Genomic DNA, 18,246 nt, shown 5'->3' on the forward strand with positions numbered 1-18,246 from the left:
TGTTTTATAAGTACTATTCTGTTTCTACAGTGTACTTTACCAAGCACCTTCAGAAGAATCAATAGAGACATCCTGTAGTGTAACTTTGGGTTGGTTATCTATTTGTGCCATGGCAGTGATAACACTCCTCTATTCTTGAATCACTGCAATTTCTGCTAATACATGAGTCATCTAGACTACCAGGTAAATCTTACTGACCTAATGAACTGCCACACTTTCCCCCCAAACACATTATTATAACTTTTCAGCCACTTCTCCAATATTAAAAGCCGTAGGACTGTTCAGTCCAATAAAATGTAGAGCTTAAAAGAACAAAAGGAAGAGAGGAAAAGGAAAATAATATGCATCTAAAGTAATATTTAAATTTTGAGTTCAAATGCACTACTGCTGACAATCACAAGAGAGAACAAGACAAAACATCTAAATGCTATAGACCAGGGTCTTCAGTTTTATCTGCAAAGGGGCAGTGTAGCTGCAGATTTTCATACCAACCAAATATTAGACATAGTTTGCACAAATTAAACAAGTAGAACAGCTTCCTCCAGCTCTTTGCAGATTGAAGACCGATGCTATAGATCTTAGAAAGCATATATCTGGGAGAGTAAATTAGACTTTAAATGGCTATTAAAATGGATAAACCGTACCATAGTCTTGGGACAGCAATAATAGTGGCATAGTCGCCTTTGAGCCTCATCCAAGGCCATAGAATGGCAACTGTTTACAGGCTGGAGAGGTCGAATGAGTCAGATTAGGCCAAAGATAGAGACCAGTGACATGTCTTATAGTTTTTTAAAATCACATAAACCCTTAAACTCAGTTCTATATTTGCCTAGTAAACAGTGAAGGGGTTCCAGGATATGGAAAGATACTGTCCCTTTTTCCACCTGTCATGAGCCTTGAGACATAGAATGTGTATTTACATCACTTCAAAAGGGTGACAATCTCATATCACACTACTACTACTTACCTCTGAAATACATCTTGGAGCCAGTGACTCTCAGTTTTAGATCCTGCAGATGGCAATATTGGATCTGTCTTCACATCTGTTGTAAAACCTGAAACACATTGTGGTTTCATGTAATTGTATAAGTTCTAATCTAATGTAAGTAATATACTAACATTTATTTATTTTGTTTGTTTGTTTGTTTGTATTTGTAATATTTGCCACCACTAATTTCTTTCACACTGTCCATAGTACCCAAGTCTGTTCAGTGTTCAAGTTATTGTTTTATCCTCTCAACCTTCTTTCCTCCGTATTGGCTTGTGTAGATGTCAGGCACCTATGAAACCAGATGACATGACATCTGCCATACACCCTAAGCAGGGACATCCATGCCCATGAATTTGCCCAGGAGCCTCTGTGATGCTTGGGAATATGTCAGTGGGTAAGCTGGCACTGTTGGCTATTTTTCTACGCCCCTGGCCCAAGTTTCAGTTCTCAGAGTCAAGCAGTGGCTGTCAGAGAATGGGGGAATTTGATCCTAATGTGCTGGAGAAGGATGGAGATGTTATTCTTGGAGGGCTCATCCTGCTGCATTATGTAGCTCCAGAACCTGATCAGGTTTTAAGCAGCCCGACACAGGTCAGAGGTGTAGTGGGTGAGTGAAATTACATATTCTGATGGAGATCAGGCTCTGGAAGTAATTCATCCACATGAAAGGAACATGAGAGGCTCAAGTACAGAATGCCTGTCTCAGTTACTAAGGAAGTTCCATACATGGTGGTACATTTCTGAATAAAGATGAATAAATCAACTGATGAATAAAGGTAGTTAAAAGTAGGCCTATGCTAGGAAAATGTAGGTCTATGCTGTGCTATATGGCATTAAAAGTGTTTTTTCCTCATTGTGGAAAAAAAAACAATGTTTCTTGGCAGCTGTGTTCATGTCCGTATTAGTCTACAGTCAATCTTCTAATAACCAATTATTTCAGTATCAACTGTGCTTCATTGGAATGAAAATGTGCAGCAACAATGGCTCTTGGTGCAAATGATTGGTTAGCATTGCTTTAAAAATTCCACCGAATGTTATTACTCACAACACACAGCTTCAGATTCAGAAATTCCTCTGAAAGAACAAATTTTTGTCCAGTAAAGAGAAACTTTATTTGTCTATCTCTCTCATTCCTTCTCTCTATTTAACTACTTCCAGATCAGCTACTCTGCAACCCACACATGTCTGACTGATAAGCATTTGTACCCAACTTTCCTCCATACTGTTACTAGTGATGTTTTCCAGGTGCAGGTTCTGGTACAGTTGATGGCCCATTTTGGCTGGCACTGGGTGGGCACAGAGGACCACTCTAGCCACTATGGAAACCAAGCCTTTATTGAGCAGCTGGATAAATGGGATGGCTGTGTGGCTTTTTACAGCACTGTCCCCAAATTGCCCACCCCATAACAAATCAGTGCTATTACTGATGCCCTGGAGGCCTCCATGGCCCAGGTAACTGCAGTATTTACTTCAGAATTTCAATTTCTGGAGCTGCTATCTGGGGTGTCAGGACCATGACAGGGTCACAGTGGATGGTCAGTGAATCCTGAATGCCAGTATTCCTACAGCCCCAGTGTCCTAGCGGGATTCCTTTAACGTGAATAAGGCAGTATATGTCATTGCTTATGCTCTGCACCACCTACTACAGTGCACGTCTATAGCACAAGCCTCAGACCAGAGAAGCTATAGCACTGGGGCAGAATTCACACCTAGACAAGGGATAGAGGCATGCAGTATTGATGCACAAATCAGTTTGGAGAAAAGGTGTATTTTGATGAAAATGTGAGCCAGTACCAGTGTAATGCATCAGAAACTGGCAGAAAGATGGACGAGGTGGAATCAGGTTTCAGAGAATGGGCAGCTATGATGGTTCAGCCCTTCATTGGCAGCAGCTCAAGATGGACATAGATGTGATGGAGTGGACAGGAGAGTAGAGCCAGATGGGCTGAAGCTAATTTCAGTGTACATCTTCCTGCAGGTGCCTTTGTCTCTGCGCACAGCCCCCTGTCCTCCTGGGACTCAACAGGCCATGCGACCAGGCCAACCCATTGGCTGTTTCGACTGTCTGCCTTGCACTGAGGGAGAGTTCAGCTGTTCTGATGACTAGTTGTTAGAGCTGCAGACTTTCTATAATTAAGCTGAGTGTGTAGGGAATACCTTTATGAAGGCTGTGAACATGACATGACTCCATATTGTGAGTTTTCATGGAGAAGGGAGACTTGTGCTCTTGTGCTTATCATGGAGTGTCTGAGTTTGCTTTGAAAATGTTTTGCATCATTCCACTCTTTTGCATCCCTCCTCTCATGCACCCAGTAGCTCCTTGACCAGAGGCACCTCCTTCCCCTGCCAGATCAAACCATCATTTGGGTCTAAGCTGTCATTCGTGACACAGTGCTTCACACAGGTCTCCCAGACATGGTCTCTCTGACATCCAAGCTGCCTTGCCATGAGGAGAAGTTAAAGACATGTGAATTGGAGGAATTACAATGTCAGATAGAGGAGGACACAGCTGCTGATATGGAATGTCATAAACTTGATACTCAAGGCCCAACAGCTCCAGGAAGAAGCAATCAAAGCCAGAGAAGCCCTAGCTAAGAAAATCCAGGCACAATGCCATCTCAAGAAGGATCAAAATTAGCTTTAGGTAGCTAAAAGAATGACCAATCTTCTTGAACAACAAGTGAGTATTATCAAGAGCAGTCCATATATTAGAGTGAGTATATGAGATCAGATATATCCTTCTCCCTATTCTCAAGCAGCCTGTCCTGTCTGTGACTTCTGTCCACCTCCTCTCTCCCCTTCTACCAAGAATGTAATACCACCTTCTGTTCCTACCACCACAGGGTCTTCATCACACATCCTGTTGCTTTCTGCACAACAATCTGACCAACTTACTACTTCTATTACTACTTCTTGAAATCTAAATCTGAATCACACTGGAGTTTATACCAATACTATTTTAGGAAAGGCCTGCTTCAGGCATTCTTCAGACCCTCCTCAGCAAAGAGCATTTACTGTCAGTTGCATTGCAGTTAGATTAAAAATAAAATAGTCATAAAAATCAGAGAAACAGGTTTTTATTTATGTTACCATACCTGGTGCAAAAACATGTCCATAAAAGTTTCATTCATTTCATGACCCGGTATATACACATCAGTGATGTACACATCAGTATCTAAGTGGAAATGGAATGAGGGCGTACAAATCAATGAATGTTCATTAGATTCAGAGACTAGGAATGGTTATTATTTTGGTATGAAAATAATATTTAACAAACTAATGTAGGTATGTAGATATTAAACTTCCATTTTGATTCAGCAGGAATATTTTATTTTCAGTAATGATGCACATGTAAAGATCTTTATAAAGCTGACTCTATGTATATTAAAACATAAGATTATTCTAGTGGTATATTTCAGTTGCTAATGTACCATGTACATGTAAGCATGATCCTATTTACTTTTATGACTGTACACCTTGATGCTTTGGATTTTTACAAATAATGTATAAAAAATATATTATCCTATATATTGGTGAGGTTCAGATACAACATCATAAATTGTAACAAAATGCTGGCCCTTCATGGTACCTTTGCTTTTTATTTGAGGGTCTCAAAATGCCTTAGAGGATACTTTACTCATAAGTCGCATCTTGGTATTCTGCTCTGGCCTAAATACAATTAAAAAACATTTGGGAGCAAATATTTCCACAGCTACTGTGAATTTTCAAGGAGAGTTTACATAAGCTGGAATAAAGGTTATCCAAATTGAGCATGCTGAATATAATGAATTTAGCTTCATTAAAGTTATCTGGCAACTTCCAAGACAGAAAAGCCAAAGTAAAACATCCAATATATCCCAGTACACATTTATATTTTTGATGGGGAAAAGAGGTGGTATTGTTAACCAAAGCAAACAAATAAAATGGACTTGTATGAGAGTGAATGCAAGACCACCGAGTGTTTGTTGCAGAGGTCCAAACCATTTCATTACTACCTGGCAGTGTAGCTCTGAAGGCCATTAACGCACTATACAGAACCAGTCAGAGGGCTGACCAGTGAAAGTATGTGAACAAAGGAAAACAAAGCCAAAGAAAAAACTAATAGGAAACTCAGCTCAGAGTTGTTGGCCCTGACTATATAGGTCTTGTCCTTGTAAAAGACAGTAGACATACTCACAGCAATGAAGGTGATGGAAAATACTCATAGGATGATGCTGTAGGACCTCAGAGCAAATCAGGCAGTGATGTTTTAATCAAAACTGTTCAAAGACAGAGGGGTCGGTCGAATCAGCCTTTCAGACCACCACAGAGCACAGGATAAAGACCCTCTTCATTGCATGGAGTATATTTCTATGTAGTCAAATGTATCAAATCTCTACACTAGCCCAGTGATAACCCTGGAAATTGTGTCATTATGATCTGTAACCTATATTACCCATGCCTACCCATACCTGGCAAGTTAATCGCCATACCAAAGTATGTCATGTTTAGTATCTGTGTGCTGGGTTTTACCTTTCAAGAATGTTGGTGGACTGAATATTTTAATAACTCTCACTGTAATCTTACTGTAAGAATAAGGACCAAATAACACCAAGTAAGTGTGACAGGAGAGGTGATTACTCTCCTTGTTAAATTTTAGCCAATCAGAAGACGCATTAGAGAGTATAAAAACTGCAAGGGTATGTGGTTTCGTATGCGTCATCATTGGTGGACTGTGACGTCATCGACACGCTGTTGTTGTGTTGGAAATCGCTGGTGGCACTGTGCTGTGGTTTCTCTCTCTTTCTTTTTTTTTTTTTAATTAAGGCAATTAGATGCTTACTGCATGCTCCTTTTAGTTTATTTTAGGGGGCTTGCATGTTCAGGCAATAGATTGCATTCTATCTCGCGTTAGAAGAAGCCTGCTGTCTGTCCTTTAGTGTCCATCCCGGAAGTGCACAACGGTATGTATGTACACTTTGCTGATATTTTTAAAATGTTATAACACTTTAGCAAAATTAACCCTTTATTAATTTGTTTTATTAAAGGGGGCACAATGGCCGAGTGTTACGCATGCCTGGGTGCTCCGCGTTCTACGTTATACATTCTACGTTCTACATTCTACATTCTATGTTCTACATTATTGTTTTCCTTTCTTTTTTTTTTGTTATTTTTATTGTCAAGATTGCTTAATTATTTTTCTTTTTAGTTATATCCTGTTTAAGTTTCTGTTTTCTTTTTTTTAGAATTGTTTTTGATTTTCTAATTTATTTTATTTTAACTCATGTCTCTTGTGTTGGCAGGAACCGAGGCTCTTTCTTGGTGCAGTGCTTCCTTCACGGGTGTCGTGCTCCTTGGGAGGTGGTTGTGTGAGTGCACTGGGTGTGTGTATTAATTGCAGAAAGTGAATTGTTCCATTCGAGAATAAGAGCCTGTCCGTGTCTAACTGTCATTGTTAAGAGATGCAATCTCAGATGTTTGGGTGCAAAGTGTGAATGAGTGAATGAACATAGTGTTGCTTTTTAACATTGTATTTCTTCAGTTGAAATAAAAGATTTTTATATGGGAACCCACTGTTTCTGACCCTGTGTGACAAGCGAACCTGTGCGAGCCTTGTTGGGCTCAGTTTATTTTCTTGGGCGGTGCCCAAGTGGCGTAGTCGGAAATTTAAGGTTCCCCTTCAGGAACTCGAGCTGCGTCACGAAACGCTATGGGAACGCCCCTGCGTGACCGCGCTCTGAATCACGTGTCTAATCCGTCCAATGGATGGGCGAGACGTCACGGGCGGGCTGACGTAGCGACCCGGAAGCATAAAAGCCCGAGCGGCGAGCCCCGCGTTAGCTTCCTGTTTTCAGCAAGCACTCTGTGTTTATTGTCTGTCTATTTTTTGTCTGATTGGTGTTTTATCGTTGGCATGCCTAAAGCCAAGGATAAGACGAAGGGCGAGAGCGGGCAGCGCTTCAGGCCGTGTGTTCCTCCCTGTCCGCGATTTATTACGGGCGGGGATACACACAGTCTGTGCGTTGCCTGTTTGGGAGCGGAGCATGTTCAGTCGGTTCTCGAGGGAGCCGGCTGCGCACATTGCGAGCGTTTACCGCTGCGCACTCTCCGCTCCCGCTGGGCTCTCTTTGAGGAGGGAGCCCTCACTAGCGTGCCTCGCGGTGCCGGCCCCGCTTCTGCCGAGGCAGAGCGGCGGTTGCGCTCGTGGGGCTTGCAGATGGACCTGGCGGAGGGAATGGAGACGGGCCCGTCCCTTTCTCCTTCCTCACCCTCCAGGTCCTCTGTCCCCTCCCTGGGCTCGGAAGCACGCTCTGCGGTTTCTTCCCCCCGGGGAGCGGACTTGGCGCTCCACCTATCGTCCTCCGAGGAGGTCGATGTGGAGAGCGTCGACCCTGAGCCGCAGTCTCCTCAATACGGGGAGCTGCTCGAGGTGGTGGCGCGGGCAGTCGCTAAGCTTAGCATTGACTGGCCCGCTGAGTCACGGCCTGAGCCTCAGGGCTCTAGACTGGAGGAGCGTTTTTTGCGCAGTAGGCCGCCACCTCCGCCCCGGAGCCTGCCCTTTTTTCCGGACCTCCACACTGAGGTGTCAAGGTCCTGGAATAGGCCATTTTCGGCCCGGTTGTTCAGCCCCACGTCTTCCCATTACGCTAATGTGGCGGGGCTGGACTACTCCGGCTACAGGGCGATGCCCAGGGTTGAACAGACGCTAGCCAGCTATCTGTCCCCTGCTGCTGCATCGTCCCTGAAGGCTCCGGCGTTGCCTACCAAGCCGCTGCGGACCACCTCAGCGCTGGTAGGCAAGGCGTACACAGCAGCAGGTCAGGCCGGTGCGTGTCTGCACACCATGGCGGTGTTACAGGCGTACCAGGCTGACCTGCTTAAAGAGCTGGATGAGCAGGGGGAGAGTACGTCTGAGCAGGTAGCTGAGCTCAGGTGGGCCGCTGATCTGTCCCTCCGCGCCACCAAGGAGACCGCCCATGCTATCGGTCGGTCTATGGCAGTCCTGGTGGCGGCGGAGAGGCATCTCTGGCTGACCCTGTCCGATATGAAAGAGAAGGACAGGGTCGTGCTCATGGACGCCCCGCTTACTCCCTCGGGCCTGTTTGGCGACGCGGTAGACTCCGTCGTCGAGAGATACCAGCAGGCCCGTGCTCAGGCGGCGGCGTTCCAGCGGTTCCTCCCCCGTCGCTCTCTAGCTCGTGGGGCTGCCGGGCGGGGGCAGCCCCCTCCGTGTACGGCCCCCTCCTACAGGGAGGCCCAAAAGCAGAGCGTCGCTCTGGGCCCGGCCCTTCGGGCACTAAGGCGGATCTGAGGACCGTCCTCATGTCCAGAAGGGCCGCGGCTAAGAAGCCCTGATGGTTTTGGCCCAGGCCCCTGCGTCCCATTTTGGACTTGCGGCAATTGAACCTCTCAGTCGCTCGACTGAAGTTCAGGATACTTACGGTCACTCAGGTCGTGTCTCAGATCAGGTCCGAGGACTGGTTCGTCACGATCGACCTAAAAGATGCGTATTTCCACATCTCCATCCTTCCCCCGCACAGGAAGTTCCTGAGGTTCGCTTTCGGGGGCGAAGCTTACCAGTATCGGGTTCTTCCCTTCGGCCTAGCACTCTCACCCCGCACCTTCACGAAGTGCGTGGATGCTGCCCTGGCTCCTATGCGACTACAGGGCATCCGCATACTGAACTATATCGACGACTGGTTGATTTTAGCTCATTCAGAGCAGATGGCGGCTCGGCATCGAGATGCCGTTCTCGCCCATATGAAGGAACTGGGGTTAAGACTAAACGCCGAGAAAAGCGTGCTTTCTCCAGCTCAGAGAACCGCTTATCTAGGCGTCGTGTGGGATTCGACCACGATGCAGGCACGTTTGTCTCCTGCTCGGATCGAGTCGGTCCTCACAGCGGTTGCGAGAGCGAAAGTAGGCCGGTCACTCACTGTAAAGCAGTTTCAGAGACTGCTGGGCCTATTGGCAGCTGTGTCCAACGTGATACCGTTTGGCCTGCTGCACATGAGACCCCTACAGTGGTGGCTCAAGACCAGGGGGTTTTTCCGAAACAGAGGAAACCCGCTCCGCATGATCAAGGTCACGCGGCGATGCCGCTGTGCCTTAGCTGTGTGGAGAGAACCTGGGTTCTTGTCTCAGGGCCCGGTCCTGGGAGCTCCTGGTCGCCGCGTAGTGCTAGCGACGGATGCGTCCCTCACCGGATGGGGAGCGGTCATGAGTGGCCGTCCTGCCCGTGGTCTGTGGAGCGGCCGCCATCTCACTTGGCACATCAACCGCCTGGAGATGCTGGCCGTGTTTCTAGCTCTGAAACACTTTCTCCCAGACCTAAGAGGCCGCCACGTGTTGGTGCGCACCGACAACACGACGGTGGTCTCTTACATCAACCGCCAGGGAGGTCTGCGTTCGCGCCCCCTTTACAGGCTGGCGCTCCAGATCCTTGTGTGGTCCCAAGGGAACCTCCTCTCATTGAGAGCGGCCTACATCCCTGGTCATCTCAACGTGGGAGCGGACGCCCTGTCGAGGCAGGGGCTGGTGCCCGGGGAATGGAGACTCCACCCCGAGGTGGTGGAGCTCATATGGCGTATGTTCGGCAGAGCCCAGGTGGATCTGTTTGCGACGCAGGAGACGTCGCACTGTCCCCTTTGGTTCTCTCTGATTCATCCAGCTCCTCTTGGACTGGATGCCATGGTACAGCCGTGGCCGAGGCTGCGTCTGTACGCCTTTCCTCCGGTCGCTCTGCTCCCGGGAGTTCTGGAGAGAGTGCGCCGGGACGGAATTCGTCTACTGTTAGTAGCCCCGTTCTGGCCGGGCCGAGTATGGTTCTCGGACCTGATTTCCCTCCTAGACGGCTCCCCATGGGAGATTCCGATCAGGAGGGATCTCCTCTCACAGGCGGGGGGCCATCTTCACCCCCGCCCGGAGCTGTGGAAGCTGTGGGTGTGGCCTCTGAGGGGGCACAACTCCGCGCTTCCGGTCTCTCAACCGAGGTTGTGGAGACCATCCTCCAGTCCAGAGCTCCCTCTACGAGGAAACTGTACGCCCTGAAGTGGAAACTTTTCACTTCCTGGTGCGGAGACCGCCGGCTTGACCCTGTTCACTGCCCAGTTGGTACAGTGCTGGAGTTCTTGCAGGCCCGCCTCTCCGCGGGACTGACCCACTCCACCCTGAAGGTGTACGTGGCGGCTATTGCGGCCTGCCACGCCCCTCTCGATGGCCAGTCAGTGGGCAGGCACCCCTGGGTGACACGTTTCCTCCGCGGTGCGCTGAGGATCAGACCTCCAGCTCGATCTCGGGTCCCCTCGTGGGACCTGGCCGTGGTTTTAGAGGCTCTCTGCAAACCCCCCTTCGAGCCCATAGAGGAGATTTCGGACCGTCTTCTGACGTTGAAAACTGCCTTTCTCTTGGCAATTTCCTCTCTTAGGAGAGTGGGGGATCTTCAGGCCCTCTCGGTGGCCCCTTCCTATTTAGACTTTGAGCCTGGTTTGGCCAAAGCATTCTTGTACCCCCGAGCGGGGTACGTACCGAAAGTCCCCTCCTCGGCACCACGGCCGGTCGTGCTGCAGGCTTTCTGTCCTCCTCCCTTTAGGGAGCCCGACCATTGGAAGCTTAATTGTACGTGTCCAGTGCGAGCACTGGACGCGTACGTCCACAGAACTGCCCTGTGGAGAAAGGTGGACCAGTTGCTTGTTTGCTTTGGTCCCCCTAAGAGGGGTTTTCCTGCTTCTAAGCAGACCCTCAGCCGGTGGATTGTAGAATCCATTTCTCTGGCTTTCGAGTCCTCTGGTCTCCCCAGTCCCCTGGGGGTCAAGGCTCACTCTACCCGAGCGGTGGCGGCCTCTAAGGCCTTTCTGGCAGGTGTGTCCTTACAGGACATCTGCAACGCGGCGGGATGGTCCACGCCCCTGACCTTTGCCAGGTTTTATGACCTAGATACCCGAGCCACTCCCGGCTCCTCTGTCCTTGTGCCTTAGGCTTGCCTCCTCCTGGAGGCAGGGACTTGTAAGTCTGGCGGCATGGGTATACTCGTTCCCATAGCGTTTCGTGACGCAGCTCGAGTTCCTGAAGGGGAACGTCTCCAGGTTACGTATGTAACCATGGTTCCCCGAGGGAACGAGACGCTGCGTCTCGGTGCCACACTTCCGGCGTCCCTGCGGCGCTTGCTTCATTTTCCAGTAAGCTAACGCGGGGCTCGCCGCTCGGGCTTTTATGCTTCCGGGTCGCTACGTCACCCCGCCCGTGACGTCTCGCCCATCCATTGGATGGATTAGACACGTGATTCAGAGCGTGGTCACGCGGGGGCGTTCCCATAGCGTTTCGTGACGCAGCGTCTCGTTCCCTCGGGGAACCATGGTTACATACGTAACCTGGAGACGTTCTCAAAGTTGATATGTTGGAGGCAGGAAAAATGGGCAAGTGTAAGGATCTGAGTGACTTTGACAAAGGCCATTCATGTGAATGTTACTTTGACACATATCACATACCTAAACATTGTTGCAGACCAAGTACACCCCTTCATGGCAACAATATTCCCTAATGCCAGTGGCCTCTTTCAGCAGGATAATGTGCCCTGCAAAACTGCAAAAATTGTTCAGGAATGGTTTGAGGAATGTGACAAAGAGTTCAAGGTGTTAACTTGACCTCCAAATTCCCAGATCTCAATCTGATTGAGCATCTGTGGGATGTGCTGGACAAACAAGTCTGATTCATGGAGGCCTCACCTCGCAACTTACAGGACTTAAAAGATCAGGTGCCAGGTACCACAGCACACCTTCAGAGGTCTTGTGGAGTAAATGCCTTCATGGGTCAGAGCTGTTTTGGCAGCAAAAGGGGGACCTACACAATATTAGGCAGGTGGTTTTAATGTTATGGCTGATTGTTTTATATATAAATTTATTTCAAACCAGCATGTCTCTAAGCATTTTGTGATGTGTGTAATATTAATTGCGATTCCTTTCATAAATCAGTGATCAGCAGAGCAGTAAAATAATGAATGATCGGTGTGTGTGTATGTATATACATAGAAAGATGCTGTCCTTCTGTTCTTTTTTTCACCTGTCATGAGCCTTTTGACATAGAACCTGTATGTATATCACTTCAAAAGGGTGATAGTGTCATGTTGCACATTTGCTTGCCTCAGAAATAGTAAGTAAGCTCCTTCAGATCCTGCAGATGGCAATATTGGACCTGTCTTTATTAATATTGTGGAGTCTAACTTGTCACTTGTCTCTGTAAATATCGTAATATTCCCCATACAACACAGCAAGTTCACTGTCAATTATAAACAGGGCACTAGGCACAAGGCACAAAATTCTCATTTACATTTGTAGCATTTGGCAGATGCCCTTATCCAGAGCAACTTACATTTGTCTCATTTTATACAACCAAGCAGTTGAGGGTTAAGGGCCTTGCTCAAGGGCCCAGCAGTGGCTGATTGGTGGTGCTAGGATCATGAAGGTCTGATCGGTAGTCCAACAGTTTAACCAATGAGGTACCACTGCCCAATTCTCACATTCACACATTAAAATATGTGTGAAAAATGAAATTGTGAAAATGAAATTGTGGCCACTATTATGTGTATTTCATGTAATTGCATTAGTTCCAATCTAACATAAACAATTTACTAACATCTATCTATCTATCTATCTATCTATCTATCTATGTTTTTTTGTTTGTTTCTGTTCAGTTTGTAATAATTACCACCACTAATTTATTTAACATTGTCCACCAAGTTCAGGGCTCAGGTCATTGTTTTCTTCCTCTCAATTTTATTCATTTTATTTGTATAGCGCTTTTAACAATGGACATTGTCACAAAGCAGCCTTACAGAAATAAATGGATTCACAAAAAAATATATTGTAAATATGTGAATTTATCCCTGTGAATTTATCCCTAATGAGCAACCCAGAGGCGACGGTGGCAAGGAAAAACTCCCTGAGATGATATGAGGAAGAAACCTTGAGAGGAACCAGGCTCAAAAGGGAACTCATCCTCATCTGATTGCAACGGATAGCACAATTATAAATAAATCCCTTCTATTATTGTGTACTATATGGACAAATAGTGCAATTGTGCAACCAATAAATTCATCACAGTTTTTGCAAGAATTCCAGTTGGTTAAAATTTATCCACTGTCCACTGATGGAGTCCTGAGTACGAAGGTGCTTGTGGCAACTGCAGCCCCAAAGCCACTACAGCAATCGCAGTCCCAAGCCATTACAGTATAGCTCCCCATATGTGATCCCCAAGCCATCTCCACAGCCCCCAGGTGGCGCCATCCCCAGCAAACCAAAGGGGGCCACCTCCAGCAGCAGCAAGCGAACTCAACCGATGAGATCTCCAACCAGAAGTAGGGCATCAGGATGGGTCAAGCAGCGAGGAGGAGCAGAAGGGGCATCAGGATGGGTCAGGCAGTGACGAGGAGCATAAGGGGTCAGGAGCACTGGCATCTCAGAAGTAGCATGTGTAGCTCAAGAGAGAGTGAGGGAGAGAGAGAGATGGAGAGAGAGGGAGAAATTGTTAGGTAAGCTTTTGTCCTCTAATGGTTAAGGACAATATACTTTGTGTGCAGAGGGCAAGCAGGGACTCCAGCAAGACTAGCTATGACAGCATAACTAAAAGGTAGAGCCAGAAGCTAACACAGACATGAGGGCACCCTGGGACATAAGGCAGCCAGCCACTCCACCGTAGACAAACCTGAGTGAATGCATGAGAGTGGGGGGCGACAGCATCCAAACATCTCTCAACTTTCCTTCATCCTGTTTAGCCTGTGCAGATATCAATCACCTTTGAAAGCAGAGGACATGACTTTAAGATCTTTTATAAAGCTGAGTCCTCCAGACTGCCATACACTCCAAGTGGGGACATCCATGCCCATGAATTCACCCAGAAGCCTCTGTGACACTTGGAAATATGCCACTGGGTGAGGTGGCACTGTTGGCTATTTTTCTACTCCTCTGGCCCAAGGTTGAGCCCTCAGAGTCAAGCAGTGACTGTCGGAGAATGGGGGATTTGATGATGGATGGAGATGATATTCTTCTATATTCTTGGAGGGTTCTTCCCCCTGCATTACATAGCTCCAGAACCTGATCATGTTTTTACAAGCAGATCACAGGTTCAGAGGTGTAGTGGGTCAGTGATACTGCATGTTGTGATAGAGATCAGTCTCTGGAAGTAAGACATCCACATGAAAGGAACGTGAGAGGTTGGCTCCAGTACAGAATGCTTGTGTTAATCACTAAGAGATCACTGGTTCTGGCTCTGTCTAGGTTCCACACATTGTGGTATTTTTCTGAATGGAAAATGAATAGATATACTGATGAATACGTAAAAGCAGGTCTGTACTGGCTCTATGATGTGAAACATTGTTCTTTTCCACATTGTGTTTCTTTATCTCAGTATTACTTTTACAGGACTTTCCTTCTCATTCTTACACAACTATCTCTGTCATTTCAGCTTTGACCTGAGGGCTTTCCACTGGATCCAGACTATGGTGTTTGCCATTGAAGAGATAAACAGGAACCCCAGGCTTTTGGCACATGTCAAGCTGGGTTATCGGATTCTAGACAGCTATGATCATGTCCACACTAGAGAGAGACAGAGGGCTCTGAATCCAGGAGCATTCCTTGCCTCTCTAAAGCTCCTGTTCCTGCAATCATAGGCCTAGCATCATCTACACCAACCAGAGTTGTAGCCCACACATTTGGGCCTTTTGAGATCCCTATGGTGAGATTTGTCTTAAAAGATGCTGACAGTGAGGGAAAGAAACCTAACACTGCCATGTTATATTTATTTTACTGTCTTTTTATTGCCTTCACAATCCTATAATTTCTATTTTGATACACAGTGGAGGACTGTGGAAATACTGAAGAAAATGAACTGACATTTTAGAAATAATAAAGACACCTAGTTAACGTTGGTCTTTAACGGTCATTCAATGACTGGCCTCATTAAAACTAATTTACTGTGATGTCCTACATGTAATTTTACTCTAATTTACATCTTCTACTCATGTACCTCTGGAAAGCCCCTTTCTGATCCCTGATAAAGTTTATGTATACATAATGAAAGTCTGTATAATATCCATTATAATTATGTTTACACAATCTAATCTTTTTTCATTTGCTTTGATTTACAGTGGTATATTGTTAGGTTTTATTGTATTTCATTCAACTTAAAATAATGTTGAATCATCAGGAAAGAGGCCTCAGTAAAGAGTCTTCTAATGATGATAACTTTGGTATCAATTGTGCTTGGTTGGAATGAAAATGTGTAGCCACAATGGCTCTTAGGGAATATGAATATTTGATTAGCATTGCTTTAAAAATTCCACTGAATGTTATTCCTCACAACACACTCACATAGCCTCACGTACAGAAATGGCTCTGAAAGAATAAATTTTTTTCCCACTAAAGAGAAACTTTATTTGTCTATCTGTCTCTCATTCTCTCTTTCAATTTAACTACTTCCAGATCAGCTACTTTGCGACTTGTACATGTCTGACTGATAAGCACATGTACCCAACTTTCCACCGCACTGTTCCCAGTGATGTTTTCCAGGTGCAGGCACTGGTGCAGTTGATGTCCAATGTTGGCTGGCGCTGGGTGGGCACAATTGGCACAGAGGATGACTATGGCTGTTACGGAATCCAAGACTTCACTGATCAGCTGGAAGAATTGGGTGGTTGTGTGGCTTTTCATCGCACCATCCCAAAAGTGCCCACCCCAAAACAGATCAGTGCCATTACTGATGCCCTGGAGACTTCCACAGCCCGAGTGATTGCCTCAGAAGTTCAACTTCTAGAGCTGCTGTCAGAGGTGGCACTGAGGAACCTGACAGGCTGGCAGTGGGTGGACAGTGAATCCTGGGTAACTGCCAGTATTCTTACAGCCCCAGCATGTGTTAACTGGGACCCTGTGATTTTCCCCCAGGGGTGCAAATATCTCTGGGCTGGCTGAGTTTGGTATGGTCCTCAGATAACCCAGTCTTCACTAACATGTTCTGGGAAAAACAGTTTAACTGCCAGCTGGATTATGCCAGCAGTGAGGGCTTGGACAAGCCACTCTGTACTGGCTTGGAGAATCTTGAGCAGGTTGAAAGCATCTACACAAGCGTGACTCCGGTGCGGGTTTCCTATAATGTGTATAAGGCAGTGTATGCTATTGCTCATGCTCTATGCCACCTACTACAGTGCACATCCATAGCACAAGACTCAGACCAGAGAAGCTGTAACACAGGGGCAGAATTCACACCTGGACAGTTGAAAGGATCATACAGTTTTTGCTTTCTATATTGCAAAATATTACTTTTGTTATACCTTATGTTTTAAAATTTTAAATAACATTCATATTGTTCACTTTGCATTTTATTTACAGTTGCTTTATCAGAGGAGAGTGAATTTCACAAACCAGTTTGGAGAAAAGGTTTATTTTGATGAGAATGGTGATCCAGTACCTGTGTATGACATCATAAACTGGCAGAAAGATGGCCAAGGTGGAATCATGTTTCAGAGCGTGGGCAGCTATGATGGTTCAGCCCCCTGTTGGACATGGACATGGACTAGATAGAGTGGACAGGAGGGCAGAGCAAGGTGCTCAGTATGAAAAATAAAACAACTATTTAATTTAGTTTTAGTTAACTGCATGCTTTTATTCATTGTTTCTCACAGTATGACCTTGAATAATGCATAACAGAACATCTTAAAATCACATTTCTTTTAAGTAATTTGCTATGCTATAGGTATTTCACATTGTGTACTTTTGATAAATTTTTGTTTTACTTCCCTGTGAATTTTTACAAGCTAATTTCAGTGTACATTGTCCTGCAGGTGCCTTTTTTCTGTGTATGGCCCTGTGTCCTCCTGGGACTCGACAGGCCACACGACCAGGCCAACCCATCTGCTGTTTCAACTCTCTGCCCTGTACCGAGGGAGAATTCACCAATACATCAGGTAAAAAGGAAATAAATATACAACATAGCTGTGAAGACATGTAGTGATAGGTACATAAATGTGTTTCTACAGTATATGCACAAATCATGCCCAACTGAATAATTATTTTTAACACTTTACCATATTTTTTCCTTTTGTCTTACATTTTTATTTATTTATTTATTTATTTTTGCATTAATTTCTGCAATGTACTGTGCAGCACAGAACATTGTCATCACAAAAATTGTCATTATAGAGGTGATAAATGTGACAAATATAATGTATCAAATTTTGTAACAAAGTCCTGTTGAATTCACAAATTTGATGGGTCAATAGTTGTTGACCAATTTTCTGTCAGAACAGCTCTGACAGTAGTGCAGCAGCAAATCACAGATTTATATTAATATGCTCATTCTAATACTTTATCCTTTCTATAGTAATGGCGCAGGGACTTGCATGGCAGGCACTCCACATAATCTAATATTAATAATAATAAATGGATTAAAAATGTGTTGTTATTTTACAAAGAAAAATGTGTAATCATTGATAGGGTAAAGCTTTCTGTAACAAGACATTTATTTTTTTATTTATGGAAGTGTGAGCAAACATTCAGATGTTCTTAGGTTTTCCACCATGGGAATGTCTGAAAGAGGATTTTGCATTTTGTAGCTTTTTATGTATTTCTTTCTTTCTTTTATGCATTTTTATGCACACTTTAAGAAAAAGTGAGGAAATAACAATTTATAGCTGCTAATAAGCGATATTAAGAGCTAACTTGTTTCACTGGGCTTTCTCAACATTAAACATATTAAACTGTAACTGGATAAAATGTATGACAAATGCTGTGGCAGAAGAAGAATAGAACACATTAGTATGTGCTGTTATAGGTTGTATACCTTCCATAAATATGTGTGTGTGTTTTTTGCAGGAGCCACAGAATGAATCCGGTGTCCCCTGTACTACTGGTCCAATGCAGAGCTGAGTTTCTTGCTTTTGCTGTCACTGAAACTCTGCTTTTTCTGTTCACTGGTGTTTCTTGTCCTTTGCATCTCCTGCATACTAGTCAAAACCATTGTGGTGTTGCTGGCTTTGTACTCCACCTTGCCTGGCTCCAGTTCCCTCAAACGACTTGGACCTCCTCAGCAAAGAGCATTTATTGTCAGTTGCACTGCAGGCTAAGCCATATTCTGCATTAGCTGGTTGGCATTAGCACCCCCTTACCCTTTTAAGAACACATCTTACCTCTGTACTTCTATTTGGTGCTTGGTTATATTAGTCTCCTCTCCTGTGTTTGCTTTGTTCTGGCCTTTTTGGGTTGGAATCTTCCAGGTACATTTAATGAGGC

General features: G+C 45.5%; 1 pseudogene; it reads left to right on the plus strand.

Moving 5' to 3' along the window:
* The first annotated feature begins 1,375 nt into the window (after positions 1 to 1,375).
* Positions 1,376 to 17,843, plus strand: LOC113534746 (vomeronasal type-2 receptor 1-like; annotated as a pseudogene).
* The last annotated feature ends 403 nt before the right edge of the window (positions 17,844 to 18,246 follow it).

The sequence above is a fragment of the Pangasianodon hypophthalmus genome, chromosome 6, assembly GCF_027358585.1.
Source record: "Pangasianodon hypophthalmus isolate fPanHyp1 chromosome 6, fPanHyp1.pri, whole genome shotgun sequence".
NCBI classification, from domain to species: domain Eukaryota; kingdom Metazoa; phylum Chordata; class Actinopteri; order Siluriformes; family Pangasiidae; genus Pangasianodon; species Pangasianodon hypophthalmus.